Below are 8,736 nucleotides of genomic sequence, written 5' to 3' on the forward strand. Positions count from 1 at the left end.
TCTATGAAGATTTGCGCACAAACTAAACACCTGTTTTTCCATTCTTTTGGGCCGATATCTAGGAGTGGAACTGCTGGATCGCTCTTGGGGTTTTGGCATTTTTGTTCCCTCGCAGAAAAAGCTCCCTGAACAAACCAGAACTATAACAGTCCTTCCCTCCTCTTCCTTCCCAGGTCACTTTAGAGCAAGACCAAGAAAAGGGCAAGCAATTCAAGAAACTCAGCAACTTGGAAAAAAGAAAAATAAGCCTTTTGGGGCTCACGCTGTGGCTCAGTAGGTTAAGCCTTCGCCTGTAGCATCAGCGTCCCATATGGGTACTGGTTCAAGTCCCAGCTGCTCCACTTCTGATCCAGCTCTCTGCTATGGCCTGGGAAAGCAGTGGAAGACGGCCCAAGTCCTTGGGCCCCTGCACCTGTGTGGGAGACCCAGAAGCAGCTCCTGGCTCCTGGCTTCAGATCAGCACAGCTCCGGCCATTGCAGCCATTTGAGGAGTAAACCAGTGGATCGAAGACCTCTCCCCCCCGCCCCGCCACCTCCCATTACTCTGCCTCTCAAGCAAATAAATAAATCTTAAAAATAAATTAATAAATAAAATTGGCCGGCACCGTGGCTCACTAGGCTAATCCTCTGCCTTGTGGCGCCGGCACACCGGGTTCTAGTCCTGGTCGGGGCACCGGATTCTGTCCCGGTTGCCCCTCTTCCAGGCCAGCTCTCTGCTGTGGCCCGGGAGTGCAGTGGAGGATGGCCCGAGTACTTGGGCCCTGCACCCCATGGGAGACCAGGAGAAGTACCTGGCTCCTGCCATCAGATCAGCGCGGTGTGCTGGCCGCGGTGGCTATTGGAGGGTGAACCAATGGCAAAGGAAGACCTTTCTCTCTGTCTCTCTCTCTCTCACTGTCCACTCTGCCTGTCAAAAAATAAAGATAAAAAAAAATAAATTAATAAATAAAATAAACTTTTCCTCTTCAAGTAAGACAAGAGTGTAGAGTAGGGAGGGGTGGAGGAATTTGTTAGAACTGGTGAGCACCACCCACCTTGCTGGGGCTCTAGCTTCATTCCTGGGGGATGTCGCCCCCAGATTTGGGGGCTTTTCAGAGAGCCTGTTGGATGGGAAGTTGTGATGAGCCATAAAAGGTGTCACACAGAGAAGCCAATTAGCAAGTCATTTGCAAACGCAAATAAGAGACAGAGACAAAACCAAGAAGAAAAGTGCATTTGGGTCCGTGATAGCTGATACATATATTTCATGAAGATTTTTTTTCATTCCAAATAAGGCCATCTGCAGGAGGCATAGCAGTTGGTCATCAGAAGACCTGAGACTTCCTTGCTAGGGTGCCTGTTCTGTGGTCTCTGGTTCCTTGCTGCCACCCAGGGACACCCACAGGGAATGGCTTAAGCAGAGGCAAATGTCTACTTTGTGACTGAATTTCAATAGGAATTCAAGCAGCGGGTAGGGCTTAGGCGATTCCGGTTACTCTTCCATCCTTGAGATTCTATGGGCTTATGAAGACCTGGATCTTCAGTGTCCATTCCCTTGTGTCAAAGAGAAGGTGACTCCTGGGTCCCAGCCCGTGACCACACCTAGGCCTGCCCTTACCCACCACAAAGACTTAAGGCCACCAGAAAGGCAGGCGGGGAAGAGCAAAGACCGCTCTCGTCCTGAACCTCTCTCGAGGTCTTAGTGTCGACAGCTCCTATCAAGGACATGGATATGATCGTGAACACCTATCTAAGAGGAAGGCTCTTGGCATCTGGGCTCTGTGCTGTGTTACCCTTGTGCAGTATCTGTGCAGACCTATCCCCTGGACCCTACTCCTTTGCTTTCTTTCTCCACAAGGTGAATTGGAAAACACCTGGGTCAAGCCAGGCAAGCACTGAGGCATTGCCCACAACCAGAGACCCCGGGGAGGGCCAGTGCCATCCAGGGTTTCAGTAGAGGCAATGACTTGATTCTCCCCACTGTTGTCCTCCAGGAACTGCTCTGGGTTACAGCAGCACTTGGGGACACAAGGAGGTGCCTCAGGAAAGCCCAAGCCAAGCAGAACTCCCTGGAACAGCCGAGACCCTGTTAGGAGAAATCTTGACCTGCCTGTCCATCATTAGGTCCCCACATATGTCAGTGGCTGTTGCGTGCTGCATACCGGGGTTACAGTACCCCGGGTTACATACCGGGAAAAAAACCACATTTCCATTTTTGTCAAGAAGTCTCAGTTTCAACATGGCAGTCAAAGAAATAAACAAAAGGTCACCATGACACAACACGTTGATGAGCCCTGGTGGATGACCAGGTGGTGGAGGATCTACGGGGGGGGGGGGGGGGGGGGGACACCTAATGCAGTTTTGTGTGGTCCTTTTTCCCAGGCCGACAAGAAATTTGATGCAAGAAGAATCTCATCCTACGTAGGAAAATGGAACTTGTATGAAACTCAGACTTTTCAATCAGACCCTGTGACTTTAATCACTCCCATAACATTTAATGTGACTGTGGTTTTTGAGGGGGCAAAACACCTTATGATCCAGTCATCTGGGGTGGGGGTGTAAAGTTAGCATACTCCAAGGAGGGGTTAGGTAAGCTGAATTTGCTTGTACCTGCAGTCATTGAAACAAAGTTACATGTCTTATGGGAAACCACTTTTTTTTTCTTTTGAAAAATAATCTGTAATTGACACATAGTAGCTGTACATAGTTTTGGAGCACAGTGTAACATTGCAATACATCCATGCAGTGTGTAATGATCACCCTTCAGATTTTTAACACCGTAAATCTCTGGCTAGGTTGTTTGTTGACATGCGTAGCTACAGCTCTAGGCTAGTGTTAAAGTTTAATTTGTGCACCTGCTCACCTCCCGCAGAGCTGCCACTCACAATGGCCACAGCAGAGGGCAGGAGGCTGGAATGTCGGGAAGTTTGGCCACTGCGAGGGGCGGCCAACCCACTCTTCAAGGCCTCCCTCCGTGGTTTCCCACCATCCCACAACTACCAAAGCAAAACCCACCCGGGACCTCATTCAGGAACTTTAGACTCACATATCCAACCGCATCCGGATGACTCACTTCATCTCATACTCAACAGGATTCCCATTCCTCAGCGGCTCCTCAGGCAGGCAGCCTCCCCATCTCAGCAAATGCTGACCTCCCCCACCCTGTAGACCCAGAAGACAGAATTCCCCTCTCCTCACCACCACCACTACCACCACCCCAAGCCACACGGCTCCAGTCTGTGGAGTAAAGGACACCGCACCCCTTCCTGCACCTTCTTAATCACCAGACACCACGCAGCCACTTTCCTCTCCAGGTGTCACCACCTGATGGGGTTCCTGCATGTCCTCCCATCTCTTTCCAATCCTGGCCCCAGGACATGGATTTCCCATCCTACCTGCTGAAGAATGATAATCACTATCTATGTGAACCCAGGCCATTTGCACATGCTGTTGGGGGGGGCGTCAATGACACACTCTCAAGACACACTGTCAGGTTCAACATGTCAGCGCTGATATATTAGCTTGTGGGACTTGGGACAAATGATTGCTCCTCTGCACCTCAGTTTTTTCTTGTATTGAGAGAAATAGCATTGCTTTCAGAGGGCTAGCATGAGGACTGAACAACTCACACATGCAGAAAAGTTTAGATCAATGCCTCGTGGGTTGCAAGTGGTAGATATTATAATTTACATATATGATCTCAATTATGTCTTTTAATTTAGTGTAGCAGTGAGGAAGCAGGTACATCTCTTAGTTTCACCACTTCTTAGCTGTGAGACCGTGGGCAAAGGCTTACCTCCCTATGTCTCAGTGAGCAGACCAGAAATGGAGACAGTATTGTAGTAATTGTAGAAGGATCTGATAAATGGCAAGTGTTGTCATTTAGTTCTGACACCAGCAACACGGGGCCACGGAGCCCAGTGGTTAGGGACACAAAAACTCAAACTTGGCCAACTATGTACGTGTCTGTAGCCAGCACGTTACTGCTCTGTGTTCTCTGATAACTCCTTATAAGAGGCTGTCCTGGGGCCAGCTCTGTGGCATAGAGGGTAAAGCTGCCACCTGCAGTGCCGGCTGCTCCGCTTCCGATCCAGCTCCCTGCTATGGCCTGGGAAAGCAGTAGAAGATGGCCCAAGACCTTGGGCCCCTGCACCTGCATGGGAGACCTGGAAGAAGCTCCTGTCTCCTGGCTTTGGATGGGCCCAAACTCATTTCCGGCAGTTGCAGTCATTGGGGGAATGAACCAGCAGATGGAAGACACCCTGCCCTTCTTTGCAACTCCACCTTTCAAATAAATAAATCTTAAAAAAAAAAAAAAAGGCTACCCTGAAATTGTGCAAAACACCAGGAACAATGACATTAGCTACCAGCATCCTCATTTTATAGATGAAAAAGCTGAGGATCGAGGGGAGATGACAGTATGAGCTTCCAAGGAAAACTTGGATTCAAATATTAGATTGCTGGTGGGTGTGTTGTCTAGGGGTTAACAGACCACTTGGGGCACCCCATATCAGAGTGTCTGGATTCAAGTCCTGGCTCTGCTTCCTATTCCAGCTTCCTGCTTCCTTTGGCATCTATATGGGAGACCCAGATTGAGTTCTGACTCCTAGCCTGACCCAACTCCAGCTGTTGCAGGCATTTGGGGAGCAAACCAGTAGCTGAAAGATCTTTGTCTTTCAACTGAAATGAATATAAATAATAAATTAACATATGTAAAACATGTTGACCATGACAAAGCTGTATGGGGATGGCACTGTGATACAGCAGACTCAGCTGCTGCCGCTTGCAATTCCAATACCCCTTACTGGGCGCCAGTTTGAGTCCCAGCTACTCTGCTTCCAATCCTGCTCCCTGCTAATGCACCTGGGAAAGCAGCCCATGATGGCCCAAGTGCTTGGACCCCTGTACCCACATGGGAGACCGGGATGAAGCTCTTGGCTCCTGGCTTCAGCCCAGCCCAGCCCTGGTCATTGCAGCCATTTGGGGAATGAACCAGAGAATGGAGGAGGACCTCTCTCTCTCTCTCAATCTGAGTCTCTCCCTCTCTCCCTGTAACTCTGCTTTAAAATAAGTAAAATAAAATCTTTTTTTTTTTTTTTTAAATGGGGGCCAGCGCTGTGGTGTAGCAGGTAAAGCCACTTCCTACAGTGCCAGCATCCCATAAGGGCTCTGGTTCAAGTCTTGGCTGCTCCACTTCCGATCCAGCTCTCTGCTATGGCCTGGGAAAGCAGTACAAGATGGCCCAAGTCCTTGGGCCCCTGTACCCATGTGGGAGACCTAGAAGCTCCTGGCTCCTGGCTTTGTATTGGTGCAGCTCTGGCTGTTGCAGTCATCTGGGGAGTGAACCAGCAGATGGAAGACCTCTCTCTCTCTCTGCCTCTATAACTCTGCCTCTCAAATAAATAAATAAATCTTTAAAAAATGAGTACATTTCTTCTAACTCAGTTTCCTTAATTATGAGGTGGGGCAACTTCTAGGAAGAAAGAACAGTTCATCTCACGCGTGCACATGCACACGCACGTGTGCACAGACATGCACACATGCAGAGACACACACAATCACTCAGTGGTTTTATCTCCTTAGTTTTTACACTGATAACCTGCTTGCCCACCCCCAGAGTGAAAAGTCCATGACAGAATAAAGCTTTACGTGAACTACTCAGAACATGGCACTTGGTGGGGATTTTTGTTGAACCAAGGAAAGAAGGCATGAAAGTCCTCAGAAGACATGCAAAGCAACATGGGCACGCAGCCATGTCACCCTAAGCTCCAGGATTTGGATCCAAATGCAGTGCATAGAATTATTCCCTGGAACGCCTAGGCTGTCTCAGGCCACCAAGACAAGGGGAAGAGGAATGTATGGATAGGAACCATGGAAAACCAGCCCTTGACTTTGGTGCAAGGAATCAGCAGGAGCAGAGGAGCCTACAACCTCTGCAAAGTCTCTTTCCTCCTACCCAGGAAGCCTTCCTGACGCTTTTTGTCGGCCCCTGCTGGGGGGCAGAAGCTCCTCTGACAAGGTTTTAGGCTTTCCATCGTGGCTGGTGAGGGCTCCCCAGGCTAAAGCCGAGCTTAGAAGGCCCCGGGGGCTCCCTTGGCCTTGCCAGGTGAGCCTATCTGGCAAGGACACATCGGGCCCATTATGATGACTATTATTAATAATAACATTGCTATTAAATATTTATGAAGTGCTCATGCTCCAGTCGATGGAGACCCTCCCACCACCCCGCTGGCCTTCCAGCAACGCGGGGACCCCTGACCCCAAGACCCATCAGTTCTCCCGGGCTCAGGAGAATCACGACAGGTGGTCCCAGCTGCCGGGAACCCAGGAGTCCGGGGTCCTCCCGCGGGGGGTGGGGGGGGCCGCGAGGATCCGCTCCTGATCGCCGCCGGTGTGAGTGCAAAGCGTCCGTCCCCTGTGGTCTGTCCCCAACCTGGACTTCAGGGGCAGCAGCGGAGAGGGGCCGGGCCGGGCCTCACCCCCAGTCCCCGGGTCCACCTGGCGGCCGCCCCCTCCCCTCCCAGGTCGACGGTCGGCTGCTCGGGCGCGGCCCGGGGGTGCGGCCCCGTCCCGGGGCTCTCCCCGCCCCAGCCCCATGTCCCGCCGCCCGGGCCCTGCGGCTTTTTTTCTCTTTATCATAAATATATAAATTATGCTAATTACGGGCATTGCATATTAACCAAACCCGAAACCTCCCCTGCCCGGCCCCCTCCCCCTCCGTGCAAACCCCTCCCCGCCCGGACCCCGCTACTCACCGGAGCCCGAGCCCGAGCCGCTTCGCGCGGTGCCGGCGGCCACCGATCAGAGGCTCATCGCACAGCCGGGGCCCGGGGGCCGGAGCCGGGGCCGGGGCGGCCGCCGCCCGCAGACAAAGGAGCCAGTGCGGCCGGGCTGGGCTCGGCTCGGCCGGGACGCCGGTCGGGACCCGCCGCCGCCCCCGGGCCCCCAGCCCGGGCCGGGCAGAGCCGGAGGGGGCGGCCGGGAGGCGGGAAGGGGAGGCTTGGGGGGCGGCCAGGTGTGTATTTTTCTCCTCTCCCCCCTTCCCCGACCCCCCCTGCCGCCCCCCCTTTCCCCTCCTACTGCTACTTGGATTTTTTTAGCTGCTGCGTCATGAGCATAATTTATGCAAAGCGCTTTGCCGCATGCTGCACCGCCCGCGCCAGCCGCCGGGGACGGGCAGGGAAGGGAGGGGACAAGGAGCCCGCGGCCGGCGGGGGCGGGGGCGGGGCGGGACAGCGGACGCCGGCCGGGCGGGGCCCGAGTTTGTCTGGCGGGACGGGCGCGGGGATCCCCGGAGGTGCGGGAGTGAGGTCCGAGTCCCGCAGCCAGTGCTGGGGGCCCCGCGCCATGGACCCCTTGATGGGGGGTGGGGCGGAAACCCGGGCTCTCAGCCAGCGTGCCGCCTTGGGGGTCGGTGCCCTGCGCTGGTCCAGAGTCAAGTTCATGTCAACTCCCCAGCCGCGCCTAGAGCCGACTCGGACGTGGCCCGGCCGGCTGCAGCCCGTGGGCCGCAGGACGCAGCTTCCCGGCGCCTTGCGCAGGTGGACAAGAAAAAGTTGGCGTGGGATGCGGGGGCCGCCACCTGTGCCCCGGGAGCTGACCCGGGTCCGGGGGAGGGCTAAAAAGAGCAAATTTGGGGGCTAAGAGAAAGCAGAACAGGGAAGTAGGAGACAAATCGGAGAGAAGGCAGGCGCTGTCAGCCCTCGGGTGTGGAAGCCACCGCGGGCAGCCTGTTCTGAGCCCCGCGTGCCGCCCACCGCACTCCCCCTGGAGGTGGGCGAGTGGGGAGGGTGGCAGGGGAACCCTCGGCCGCCCCCAGACTGCCCCTCTGCTCCTCAGGGGCGGGGGCAGCGCCCAGCAGGCTCCAGAGCCTCAGGGCTGGCTCTGGAGTTCCTGGCGGCCAGGGGCCCCTGCTTCCTCTCTGGGCTGGCGTTGTCCGCCGGCCCCGCAGAGCTAGGGTTGGAGCCCTGGCTGGCTCTACCCACTTGAAAGTGAGGAGCATGGCCAGGGCCCTTTGGCAGGTGACCCCGGGGTGCAGAGTCACAGTACTTTAGCTCAGGGCTTTCTCCAGCAGTCCAGGCAACCTCATCCATGACTTGTAAAACAGCAGTACTATTTGTAACGACCACTTTGTTAAGTTTAATTGTGAGCCTGCAATGTGGAGAAGCTTTGAAAACAGCTAGCTCTGGATTTGGCCTTGGGGCACAGCTGCTTGCAACACTGGAATCTCATATCAGAACTCCGGTTCCAGTCCCAGCTGCTCCACTTCCGTTCCGGCTCCCTGTTAACGCACCTGGGAAAGCAGCAGGAGATGACCCAAGTGCTTGGGCCCTGCACCCGCATGGGAGACCTGGAAGAAGCTCCTGGCTTCAGCCTGGCCCGGCCCCAACGTTTGCTGCCATTTAGGGAGTGAACCAGCTGATGGAAGATCTCTGTTTCTCCCTGCCTTTTGAATAAACACATCTTTTTTTAAAAAAGAGAAAACAGCTTTATATAATTGTAAGATATAGAGCTGTACAATTGAACTCATTTTAGGGGCTGTGTGAAATTCTGCTACACGGCCTGGTTTTATCGCTGTGGAAGCTTTTGCTTGGCTGGTCATCTCTGAGGTCTGGCTCCCTGGGCTGTAACTCTTTGAGAGCCCTAGTGTGACTTTACTCCCTTCTGTATGTCCTGTGGCTCTTTATGTGAAGAGCTGAACACTGCCATTGAACTTTGTAGAGAAGGCAGAAACTCCCCGGCTATGTGGCTTGATTT

At 54.0% G+C, this 8,736-nt stretch overlaps 1 protein-coding gene across 3 annotated transcripts in view; it reads right to left on the minus strand.

The window, feature by feature from the left end:
- Nucleotides 1–7,144, minus strand: part of POU6F1 (POU class 6 homeobox 1) — a 29,812-nt gene extending 22,668 nt beyond the window's left edge. For 2 of the 3 annotated variants that reach the window (XM_008256468.4, XM_017341860.3), the window contains exon 1: nucleotides 6,735–7,144. The gene's annotated coding sequence lies outside the window, so the exon portion shown is untranslated. Of the gene's footprint in view, nucleotides 1–1,034; nucleotides 1,101–6,734 lie in introns of all 3 variants that reach the window. The other variant, XM_017341861.3, reaches the window with a different exon arrangement.
- Between the last annotated feature and the right edge of the window lie 1,592 nt (nucleotides 7,145–8,736).

Source organism: Oryctolagus cuniculus, chromosome 11 (assembly GCF_964237555.1).
Source record: "Oryctolagus cuniculus chromosome 11, mOryCun1.1, whole genome shotgun sequence".
NCBI classification, from domain to species: Eukaryota; Metazoa; Chordata; class Mammalia; order Lagomorpha; family Leporidae; genus Oryctolagus; species Oryctolagus cuniculus.